This window comes from Macrobrachium nipponense, chromosome 34, assembly GCF_015104395.2.
Source record: "Macrobrachium nipponense isolate FS-2020 chromosome 34, ASM1510439v2, whole genome shotgun sequence".
Classification (NCBI taxonomy): domain Eukaryota; kingdom Metazoa; phylum Arthropoda; class Malacostraca; order Decapoda; family Palaemonidae; genus Macrobrachium; species Macrobrachium nipponense.
In genome coordinates this window covers 8,229,953-8,242,983 of record NC_061095.1, presented here as the reverse complement: position 1 = coordinate 8,242,983, position 13,031 = coordinate 8,229,953, and the positions used below count along the sequence as shown (strand labels likewise).

The following is a 13,031-nucleotide window of genomic DNA, read 5'->3' as shown; positions in this document are numbered from 1 at the left end:
GTGTCAAAGAATACTCCCTCCACATCTTTTATCTCAGATTTCAGGATAGCCACTCTCTCTCTCTCTCTCTCTCTCTCTCTCTCTCTCTCTCTCTCTCTCTCTTCCCCGTTTCCTACTGAGTAAGGTCCCAAAAGACTTACAATCCTGGCCCACCCCCGCCTAGGCCAGCTCCCCCGAGCCTCAGGGGGACCATAGGCGGGCCTCTCACAAATCCCATCCTGAGGCAAGGATTTACCGCTATGGGCCTCCCCCAATCCAAACTAATCCAACCAGTAATCCCTCATCAGTGCAAACATATTTTTAAAATTATATTTCGTCTCCCTTATTATCGTTATTTTCAAATGTTTCTCAAGACCACAGTCCACTCTCAGAAATTTTCATGAATGCCTCATTCTACAAAAAGTTTGAGACATACATACATACATAAATACACACACACACCCAAAAACTGCTGAATTGCTTGTGAAAATAGTAAAAAATAATGTACGCCAAGCCATCTTATCATCAGAGCACTTGAAATATATGCACTTTCTTTGGAGACTGCATAATCAAAGCACTGTAACAAGTCCTATTCCTTCGGAAAGTTATGGCTCAAACATGATTTCCTTCGTTGAAACATTGCACAAAGAAAGAGCCTGGTGAAAAGCCATGCCCTAATATCTAAATTATGGTTAGATGACTGGCTATGATAACATTCAAATGACGGTACCCCGAACAAACAAAAGCTTCTATTATAAGACCTTGGCGGAAAGGGTTCCTGGTTAAGTGTTTCATACGAATGAAATTCGCGCAAACACAGCGAAAACTCAGTCCCTCTCTCGACCGAAGAGACCTTGCGCAGACAAAGCATGAGTGTCATCTGGTATTCAAAGCAATGAAGCCTTGACAGGGTTTAAGCGTAAGTGTTCCATACGAATCAAAGGACCACAAACACATTCAGACCTGGCAGTCAGTAACAACCTCACAATGGCAGGATGTCCTTCGTACTAACGCGTACTGAAAGCGCTTTTCGCTTCTGCAAATCGGGCCGTATCTCTGACCCACATCTGACCAATGGTCAAGTTTTTTAATGAGGATTATGACGGGACGGGTGCGCATTCTAAAATGGAAATCAGGTCTTTCGCATACCATTTCACAAGGTAAACAAAAACATGACACCCTTCATTACCCATTCCAGCGTTTTCGCTCCTGTCTGCTTATCCATTTCGACAGAAAGGCAAATAATAGAGGGTACAATTAGTGTAAAAAAAAAGTAACTCAAATCCATTACAATGTCAAATAAAACTACTATAATAAAAAAAATTAACAGCCACTTGGACCACACGAAATAGCACTAGTACAAATATTCAAATCAGGCAACCTTTTGCAAACGTTCATTACCAATTCCATCTCCGACGATCAAAACACTGAAGACATTACATTCCCAATTATACCGGAGCAATAACGTTAGTAAAACAGAACGACCAGCGGAGCGGACACTTGGAAAGCTGAAACGGGTCAAGTTCGTAGAGCGTGCAACTACAGAATCTTAAAAAGAGGAACTCCTTCAATTTGCAAGGTTGCAAACCCTATACTTAACGCCGGCTATTCAAACGTGAAAATATTTCCAGCTACTCAGGATTTGGGCAGTTGCCGTCCGCCAAATTCAGTCCAAGGACACTTGCTATTACGCTAAGACTTGTGGGTGGAGCAATCAACCTTCTACCAGGATGCTCAGCTAGTATCATACATCAAAATGAAAAATAAAGTGCCTCAGCGGCGTGTTTGGTATGGTATTAGCGTCCCACCTCGGTGGTCGCTGGTTCGATTCTCGGCCATTCCATTGAGGAGTGAGAGATGTGTATTTCTGGTGATAGAAGTTCACTCTCGACGTGGTTCGGGAGTCACGTAAAGCCGTTGGTCCCATTGCTGAATAACCACAGGTTCCATGCAACGTAAAAGCACCATACAAAAAAAAATAACATATATATATACATACACGCACATACATATATGTGTGTGTGTCAGGGTTATACTAAAAAATTACGGAAAGAAATTTCTTTTAACACCAATAACAAAATATATTAGTACGACACACAAGCATAACAACGATAGGTCAATTAACAGGTAAACAAGGAACAGGCCGAGCTACTACGTGTGTGAATAAAAAGGCAATAGATGGGAAATCAGGGCTTTGTGTCCAGCTCTATCCTAAGTACATGGAATACCTGGCATAGGAGGTAAATAACTTGACCCTAACTCGGAGATTAGCTTCGCGGATCAACGTTTGGTTAATTGTCAATCTGTGGCGTTAAGGGATATATACCCCCTAGAGATTACCCTCCCCCAACAGGTACTTTAAATTGGCCTTTTTGTTTCATAAAACAATGACATCAATTTTACTACAAAATCTGGGGCTTGGCAGGACAACGGTCATCAAAACAACAGTCTGCCTGCAATTACACTGTTAAAACGTCCGACGGAAACATTATCAACCCGGTCAAAAACAAGCAAATGGACACATCCACATCCATCCGCGAAAAACACACGACTATAAGGCCTGAATGAAACCCAACACCGGGGCTAAAATCTATCAAAGCCCGGAACCCCATCGGGAGGGAGGAGCTCCATCAATAATAAAAGCATGCACAGGGAACAAACAGGCCACTGGGCAGGTCAGGGTCTCAGCGAGCACTCACAGGACACAATGAGGAGAGGACCTGGAACGGATCAAAGGGCCAGGCCACGCTTCCTTTTCCGTCCTTCCCCCAGTTCCAGCGTTCACCATACCTGAAAGGGGAAAACAAAAAGAATTCATTCGGGGTAATTCCCTACAGGCCTATAGGATAACGGGAATGAACGGGGGCACCTATAAAAACACTGGGTGGTCTCATTTACTCGTTGTGAACTGTATACAATGGTGCAAAAGCCCGCGTTGGCCTAAAATTCAAAATAACTCCCTTTTCATTTATCAAGAGGAACTGCAAAACTTACGGAGAAAATAATTATAAAAAAAAATATTCTAAAACCCTCCAACATAAGAACAGCTTCCTCGCTTGAACAATAATATGAATTACAAAGTCACATTTAAGAAAATAAATATTTGACGTCTGAAATCTACAAAATGAGAGTTACACCATTACAAATGCAAAAACCAAAAGTAAATAAAATTGCGAGCTCAAAAATAAACAACTTGTCTTGACTAAGAAATACCACAGGAAACTGGGTGAAACCTCACGAATAATGGAAACATACAAAACAACAAAACAATGCTACATTATTTCAAGTCACTAATCAAAAAGTTAAACTTCTTGTAGACAATGACAAGACTATTAGTATATATTTGCGAAAAAATCACGTTAATTCAAAGCACTAAACAATTGTAATGTCACCAAATGACTGGATTTTACAGTTTATTACATTTTTCTTGAGCTTTTTAATAAGCTGCGATTGTTTTAATGCACATGCAATGTAATGAAATAATGTCTTACCAACTTGTGTATCATTCATTACCAATAAATGGCTTACAAAAAGGTTCTTTAAATACTTTTTTTTTTGTCGTAAAAAATGATGCTATATGTATACTGTGTATCAGAATATATGACACGGTAATGTCTGTTGAAAAGTTACTTAATTTATGAAGTTGATTATATTCATACTGCGTCTAATCGATATATGGCCATTTTTTCCAGCATAAATTATTTTTCCTGGTACCATTGCCGTTCAACAAAACTGCATACTATATAAAAGGCCAATATAAACACGTACATATGTATGCATACAACATTTGTAATTGGGGAAGTAAATCCACAGTAGTATGCCTGTTTGATTTGTTATTTAAAATATATACAGCAGAAAGCTTTCGATGACCTGCACGGTCCTCCTTGTTAATCTGACTATAATTGCAAAAAGAGGCTACATAAAAACTTTGTTTTTGACTTATGCTTACCAATAGATTGTAGTTTGTAATTTATGAATATGATATATATATATATATATATATATATATATATATATATATATATATATATATATATATACTAGTGTGCAATTCTTTCTCGTGGAGACATTGAGAAATATCAGATCTTAGTTCAATATCACTATGAGATGTATCATGAGACACTTACAATGTCATCAGCATAAGCGAGAATGAACGTTATGATCCCAGACAACTATGAATACAACAGTGCCTAATTTAATTTTCAAGAAGGCCAGACAAGCCACGAACTACCCAGGCACTTACACAGCTTTCATTGCAGCCAAAATTGATATACTCATTAAAACCTTTCAGCCTCATTACCGAAATGTGTCATCATAACACTTACATCAGCGACATCCCACAGCCAAGATTATATTTACCTCTAATCGACAAGAGAATTAACGGCCACGCGCTGGACTTCCGCAGCAGCTGCTGATCTAGAAAAAACACACACCTGGTTATCGCAAGGGACACTCGCGCGAGCGCAGAGTATACGACTGAGGTCAGGAGGAACAAAGTAGCATTTTACCTACGACAAACACCAGCAACCCTCAAGGGGTAAGGAAACAGCGAGGTGTGGGCGCTCCCCACTTCAAAAATTACACAGACGGGGGAGGGAGACTATAGTAAATGGACCTTTCTTTGGGAAGGGTGGACTTGAGGGGGTGGTAGCAGAAAAGGGCGGATTGAGTGGGTGGTTTAAAGGAGACGCCTTCTGAAGGGTGAAAAACATGGGGGTTCGGCTTGGGAGGGAAGGAGTGCCGGGGGGGGGGGGGGGGGGGGGGGCCGGTAGCGGAAGGGTAGGGCAGGGAGAGAAGGCCGAAATCTAAACAAGTGATTAAAGTCTTTGCTAAACCGGGAGAGCGTCTTTAAACTGCCATTACATTTTTTTAATACAAAACACTGACGATTTAATCTTATTCAGCTTCATCCATTAAAATTTCCTCAATATGTAAATATCAAGAGATGTTAGAATACTTGAGATGAGTTTTAAGAAGCAAAAGCAAGAAGGGCAATACTCTTGAAATATATGGAGGAATATGGCAATAACAAAATAGGACACGACCCTTTTTCCCCAAAAAAACAATAGGGAAAGGGAGGAGACGGTGGGGAGAGAGAGGAGAGCTTGTGAAGAATTATCTTCGGGTGGATCCACGGCATCCCACGAGACCTTCCTATTGTTTTGGGGCAGATGGAGGACTCCTGCTGGCTGATAGGGCCTCATCCTGACTATATCCTTCTCAAGAGCTCGCCCCTCACCACTCCGGCGTCAAGGAAAAATTCCATTTATATATAAAGAAAAAAAATACACAGCAAAAAAGGACCCATCCATATTCTAATTTATGCATACAACAGATTTACTGTACATCTAACAAGACGGACTTGTTTTGAAGAGAATATAATTTGCAATGAAGTAAATTCGTGTTATCTGCCATTTATTCATTACTTTACCAACAACGCTATGCTGTATCTCTAATCATTTCTGTAGATATAGATTCATACGAATATAGAAATCTCTCAATATATATATATATATATATATATATATATATATATATATATATATATATATATATATATATATATATCTATTATATATATCTCTCCCTCTTTCTCTTGCTCGCTATATATATATTTATATTTTCTTTCGTCTTTTCATTAATAATAATAATTTTTTGGGGAAAATTTATGTAAAATACATGATTTTAAATTGTATATGCTTCCGTGTTTTTTCAAAATGTACTGTTTTCTGGAAGAATAACTTGTTTACTGCGTGTATCCTTCAAGGTGTGGCTACCCTCCAGGCGGTTCCTCCTTTTACTGTAGAGTGAAATCGCCCTTATTGCTAATCTTGTAGTGTCAGTTTGGATATTAAGCCTTCTTTTGACTATGTTGTCCTCTGTGAAATCAGTTTGCCTTCAGTAAAGGGTCCGAACAGGACCGAAAGTACTCGGCTATCTCGCTTTTTCATTTTTTCCTTCGTGGCAAAAAAACCTCTATTCATACATAGCATCACGTTTTATATACTACGTGATCAAGTTATTCTATATATATATATATATATATATATATATATATATATATATATATATAATATATATTAGAATCTACCGGTAACAACTTCGACTTCCTCTCATTTTTTCAAAAGAATATCCTAAAAGAAAAAAAGTGGGTTGAAACCGAGGAGTTCCAGAGGTCTATATATATAATATATCTATATATATATATTATATATATATATATATATTATATATTATATATATATAATATATATATATATATATAATATATTATATATATATATTCATATATATCTATATATATATATATATATATATATATATATCTATATATATATATATATTATATATATAATATATATATATATATATATATATAATTATATTATATATATATATATATATATATTATATATATATATATAATATTAGATATATATATATATATATATATATATATATATATATATATTTTATATATATATATATATATAATATATATATATTATATTTTATATATATATATATAAATGTATATATATATAGATATATATCATATCTCATATATATATATATGTATACAATTCTCAAATAATGAAGTTTGTCAATAAAACCAGTTTTCAGAAAAGCAAAAAAAACTCAAATACACATTATTCTACCTCCCCATCCTCTTGTTCGACCCCCAACTGTCCCAAGTGGCAGCGTCTCCTGTTGACACAAGTCAGCGACTTGGTCCATCCGTCCAACCAACCAAACCAACCAACCATCCATCCATCCATCCATCCATCCAGCGGGTGAGGACGACTTGGGTTAAATTCAATTTTCCGCTCGGATGACACTGCCACGGGACGAGAGGCCGATGGAGCCTCTCCCTGCCACCATCATTAATAAGGATAATAACATGGGATTTACCTTTGGTAAGAGTCGCGAAGGGGGGGATGGGGGGGGGGTGGTGGGGGGTGGGGGAGGGGGAGTCAGCTGAAGAAGCCGCACCGTGCAGGCAGTCCAATTAAACTTGGAATGAGTTCTTGCGCCGTCGATGCAACCTAATGAGTTTGTTTGAACAGCTTGCAACCTTTCGTTTTCAATTCAAGCGAAGGCATAGATCGTCAAGCCTGTCTTAATTTTCTGAGTCCTTTCTCAAGATATTCGTGTACCTATATATACCTATTTGTTTGTCATTTCAGCCATGTAAACTCACTCTCTCTCTCTCTCTTTCTCTAATATATATATATATATATATATATATATATATATATATATAATATATATACTATGTATAATTATATAAAAGGATTTCTTTATTATATAATATATACTAATATATATCTATGGACATTTTATGATATATATATATAATATATATCCTAATATATATATAAATTTTAAGGGTAAGTAATATATATATATATTATAATATATATATATAATATATATATATATATATATATATATATATATATGAATTCAATGAACGCTGAATGGGAAGCTCAAATAAGTCCTAAATAAATAAAATCTAAATAAAATTTCTTGCAAGCATTCAAATTACCCTACTTTTTATGAAAAATAAAAAAAACTGATAAATGGTATTATATTTTTTTTGGTCAGAATCTATTCAGATGAGAGAGAGAGAGAGAGAGAGAGAGAGACGAGAGAGAGAGGAGAGAGAGAGAGAGGAGAGTTTATACCAAGACGACATATATCACATTTGAAAGTTGCGCGTTAATCATAATAGCAACGAATTAAAAAAAAAATTGTACGCAGCAAAATTTAGACACGATATCGTTAAAGAAAACAGCTGCTGGACTGTGCCAATAATACTTAGAGAAAGAGAGCTTAATAGGCCCTATGAATGAATAAGCCCACCAAACAGACTCCACATGTCGATAAAAATATGAGAGCATATGTGACCAAGTAAGCCAATATTCCGGGCTTGTGTTTGATCTTATTGTGCCGTCGTCATGACAACGCATCCCTAGAAACTACCAAGAGGGGAGGGTGCATCTGAACAAGGGGAGGGGAATGGTGGGGGGGGGGGGTGGAGATTGAGAAGGACCAATGAGGGAGGAAGTTGACAAGGACCAAAACGGGGGGGGGGGGGGGCAATTATTGAGAATTATCAATAGGGAGGGAAATTATTGAGACGTACCAACAGGAAGGGAAATTACCAAGCAGTTTTCAATAAGGAGGGAAATTATTGAGAAGTATCAACAGGGAGGGATATTATTGAGATGTATCATTAAGGAGGGAAATTACCGAAAAGTATCAACAGGGAGGGAAATTACCGAAAAGTAACAATAGAGAGGGAAATTACTGAGAAGTATCAATAAGGAGGAATTATTGAGAGGTATAAATAAGGAGGAATTATTGAGAAGTATCAATATGGAGGGAAATTATTGAGAAGTATCAATATGGCGGGAAATTACTGCAATAAGGAAGAAAATTACTGAGGAGTCTCAATAGGGAGAAAAATTTTACTGAGAAGTACCAATTGGGAGGGAACGAAATTGAGAAGGACTTGGGTAATTTTGGCTCAAGTTACTGTATACGAAGTAGCAATATTCAAATTTCAAAGAAAACGGAAAACCAGTCCTGAATTTACGATCAAAAGGCTCTCAGGTTGGAACTCACTAAATAAGTTATTAACAAAATGACAGCTTAAAGTTATTCCCTCTATCCTGTTCATAAAAGCACCTCATTACAGTCTGTCAAGTCATGCGACTTATAGGTGATACGAGTCCATTTAAGAGCCTTCGTTGAATTTATATATCACAAAGAGGAATTATTCCTTCTTTGACCAGTCACATAAGGATAATGAGCACATTTACTCTAACAAGTATTGCAACCTAACAAGCATATATAAGTAGTTTATGACAGACGTATGGTCGGCATTAAGAAAATGTCAAATTTACGTTTAACATTGTTAAATGTACTGTAAGAATAAATAGCAGCAATGAAATCTGCTTAGGGATGACTAACGCCCATTCCCGGCATATTAACTTCATGATCCATCTGATATCTAGAGATGCTTCTAAACAAAGAATCTGTAAGAAATGACAGCAGCGATTAAAATGCTTCAAACAATACTTCTGCGGGCTGGTTAACATGCAAAATACCGTAATTTGGCAATTAACATTTTTGCTTGTATTACAATAATATAAAAGTAACCCTGTCGAGTGTTACTTTAGCATAATTACATGCAAGGACTGCAGGCACTATTGTAGCACGCCAGGAAACCATAAAATTCTGAGAGAGAGAGAGAGAGAGAGAGCACAAATTTAATTTGCAAAACATAGCGTCGTTCTGTCTCCGCCTTTCCTCCTTGACTAAAACACAATCTCACTGAAAATGGGGAAGGGGGTGGGGTTCTACGCCCCCCCCCCTCCTCCATCCACAACCGTAGAGTAACAAGAGGAGGCATCCAACCCAGGAACCAAGAGAGTATAGTATAGGTCTCATGGTGCGTGAGAGTAAAACCCCCGAGGGACTTGGGGGGGTGAGGGACGAAATGGGGGGGTGAGGGACGAAGTGCGAGGGTGAAGATGGGATTATTCCTCCAAGGATGGGATGTTGTGGCCAGAAGAGGAAAGAAAAAGATAAAGGCGGCTGGGAGGGAGGGAGAGGGTAGAGGGCGAGTCTCTGACAGGGGAAAACGGTGAGACAAAAGAAGGGTGGAATATCTTTAATGAGAAATAAAGAAGGCCACCTGTCAAATTTTCTTTCACGCATGTAAACAAGTTGGTTGGATATTATTATTCACCAGCTATTTTTTTAAATAAAAAATAGTTCATCATACGGTACATCGGACATAAAGACATGAACGGATCAAGCACAACATTCCATCCTGAATGTCATGGGACCTTTGAACAGTCTAAATGGGATTCCCATTAACTATTTTACATAAACCTACCTATCATTCATTAAAAGGCGGTAATATTGGTTTTGTCCATGGTTATAAGGCGACAGGAATGACGGAGGTGATTTTTTCCCTACTTTTATTATAACACTGCATAAAATTATTTAGTAAACGAAAATATTTTAAAAAATCGGTTGCTTAGACAGGGGCCTCAAGCAGAATGCAGATTAAAAACACGCTTAATGGCTCTGCAGGACGTGTAAGTGGGTCATTTGAAACTCCTAATAGCAGTGGTAGTGGTGACTAAGGCTTTTGGACTCGTATGTCAATAAGGAGTTTAGAAACTGAATAAATAAAAGCGTATGAGTACACTGCCTTTCAGAATCTGTATAAAAAAAAAAACATCCATACCGTAACGAACGTAATCCTGCTTACATCTTTATACAGGTATGACCCTGGGGGCCGAGGAGTAATACTGGGTGCTGGGGAGGAGGTTCTAATTATGAATCCGTATCACTTAGAGCCGATTCCTCCCTAAAAAACCAATCACGCCCCATGTCATCAGCCCCATACACACCCCCCCCCCCCAACCTTCCCTCTTTCGTACCGATCACCTATACCTACTCAAATCCAGGTTCTGCTCAAATCTACTCAAATTCCGGCCTTCCCCCTCGGCGTCTGAGGGAATTAGCGGGAAGGAATAAAAACAAGGAACACCGGGGACACGGGAGATTAGTTCAAATAAATGAGTTTGATCTTCAAAGGGTGGGAAGCTATGAATCCCCATAAAAAAACGGGGTACAATAAAGTAAACCGTTATTAAACACGAAATGAGACTGACAGGTCTTTTGGACTTTAGTTCCTACTGTTTTTAATGGAGGTGGAAAAATACTATTATTATTATTATTATAGATTATAGAAAACGAGTAACCTTTCACGTGGTATAAGACAGGAAGGCATCTAATGTGCAAACAAGAATTTACGTTAGAAAATACATTAAAGAAAGGTAAATGAACATACACATACATAGAAGATATCTTGGGTTAGATTAAAGCCCGCTTATATTTAAGCAACATATCGCTGTTTTGAACCGTTATTTTTTTTTTTTTTTTTCCGTTGGGCTCTTGCTCGTACCTTTTTATTACTGGTGACTGATTAGGTGAGATTCCTTTACTTACCTTACAGCCGTCTCGACTGAGCTGTCACGAGTTAACACGCGAATTGAGCAAATATAATCTGTTAAGTACAAATTTAAATAATATCGACTACGCTACCTAAATATGGGGCATGCAAAGTAGGGGCTGAAATAGATAAATGCAAAATAAATTCCACTTACCAGTACATAGGTACGGTTACTTCCATGCCAATTATGAGAATAAGAATACCATCGTCACACACACACTATATATATATATATATATATATATATATATATATATATATATATATATATATATACATTATTATATAAGATAAAAAAAATACTGTTGTAAACATATTATGGACACCTACACACACACACATATATATATATATATATATATATATATATATATATATATATATATATATATATATATATAATTCAACAGCCCAGTTCACCCTTCATTCAGCAATTAAAAGAAGAACGTACAGCACCTGGCTTAAACGTTGAACTCGAGGAAAGACAAGCAAGCACCCTGACCAACCACTTACCAACGTCACGATTATTATTATAATTTTTTTTCACGTCCAACGTTGTGCTAAATGCATGCATGTGCTACATTAAGGCCTGATTAACATAAGCCCAACTAGGTGACTGGTCACCAGGTTTATCGGTGGCATCTACTAGGAGGTAGCTTACCTGATTATGCTAGGAGAGGGTGATTGTGTGTGTGTGTGTGCGTGCGTTCGTGCGCTTCGTGGGGTCAAAACTTGCCCTGGTAGGTCCGAGGAAGAGGAACCGATATCTGCTCCCACTATCAAGGAACAGCGTGTCACCACTTCATTTAATATTCATAAATCCAAGGAAGGCACCGAGGTAATTTTGGACGGAGGAGGGAGGGGGGGTGGAGGAGGGGTGTGGTTTTGAGGGATGAGGAGGGAGGGAGGGAGGGAGGGAGGGAGGAGGAACAGCTTCTTCACCTTAGCGAAAACAAACCGATCACTTTCATGTTGGAATCTGTCATCTTCTCACCGACCGGGCCGCGTAGAGGAGGAACAGAAACCGTCCCCAGACACAGAAAACAAATGAACGACTAAACCACTACCACTAAAAATAAACCTATCTACAGAGTATCACAGGCGTTGGGGCCACACAGGCTCCTCGCTCCCTGGTGGCGACGACAACACTAAACTACCTGTTGGGTTTGGCTGATGGGCGCGGCCGCCGCACCCACTGACTGCCAGCTGATTGGTCGAGCCACGCCCAGCACCACCCAGATCCCAATACAACACCGCCCATTGGATTATTTTCGCAGTCAATTCGACTTTTGTCTAATGTCACTGAACTGAAATGCCAAAATCCGAAGCGAGGAGAACGTTCACAAGCGAGAGAAGAGACGCAACGGGAGACGCGTTCAGTAAGTGAATCACGAGGCCCCGGTCCCGGGGACCGGGGGACGGGAGGAGGGGGCCCCACGGGGATCGGCGAGGGGGAGGGGGAGAGAGCGAGCAGTGGAAGAAACCACAACGTGGAGAGAGGGATAAGCGAGGAAAGTCACGTGTTGTAGGCGTCACTGGCGGTGTGTGGGCGGGTCCAGAAGTGGGCGGATCCCTAGATAAGGGCGTTCTGTCCTGGCAGCTCGGCCTGCTGTCACTCTACAACGCCCTAGGTATCATCCCTGATAAGCGATAACCATACAATCACGTTCTGCATGATCGTCTGGCACCTGACAATGACGGGCACATTCTCTATCTGAATGACCCCGTCTCCTTTCACGAAAACAGACTGATAGACGGACACTCGAGCGTCTATTTAGGTTAACATCCTTCTGTCATCTCACAGCTATCTTGGACGTTTCCTGTCAGGAGCGTGAGAGATAAAGCCACTTTCTTTTTTTGATCCTCAGCGACCCCCTACGACACTTGGTTACTAACTGGGAATTTTACGAAGCACTTGAACCGTATGATATGTAATCTAATGTAACGACTGTTAAAGAGCTCATTATCAGTCCGTGAGTGGGGGAAACGGGAGTAATTCCACAATTATACACAC

At 38.9% G+C, this 13,031-nt stretch overlaps 1 protein-coding gene across 2 annotated transcripts in view; it reads right to left on the bottom strand.

Moving 5' to 3' along the window:
- Window positions 1-12,337, bottom strand: part of LOC135207875 (Krueppel-like factor 3) — a 203,039-nt gene extending 190,702 nt beyond the window's left edge. The window contains exon 1 of one of the 2 annotated variants that reach the window (XM_064239772.1): window positions 11,679-12,337. The gene's annotated coding sequence lies outside the window, so the exon portion shown is untranslated. The remainder of the gene's footprint in view (window positions 1-11,678) is intronic. The other variant, XM_064239773.1, reaches the window with a different exon arrangement.
- Window positions 12,338-13,031: the final 694 nt, after the last annotated feature.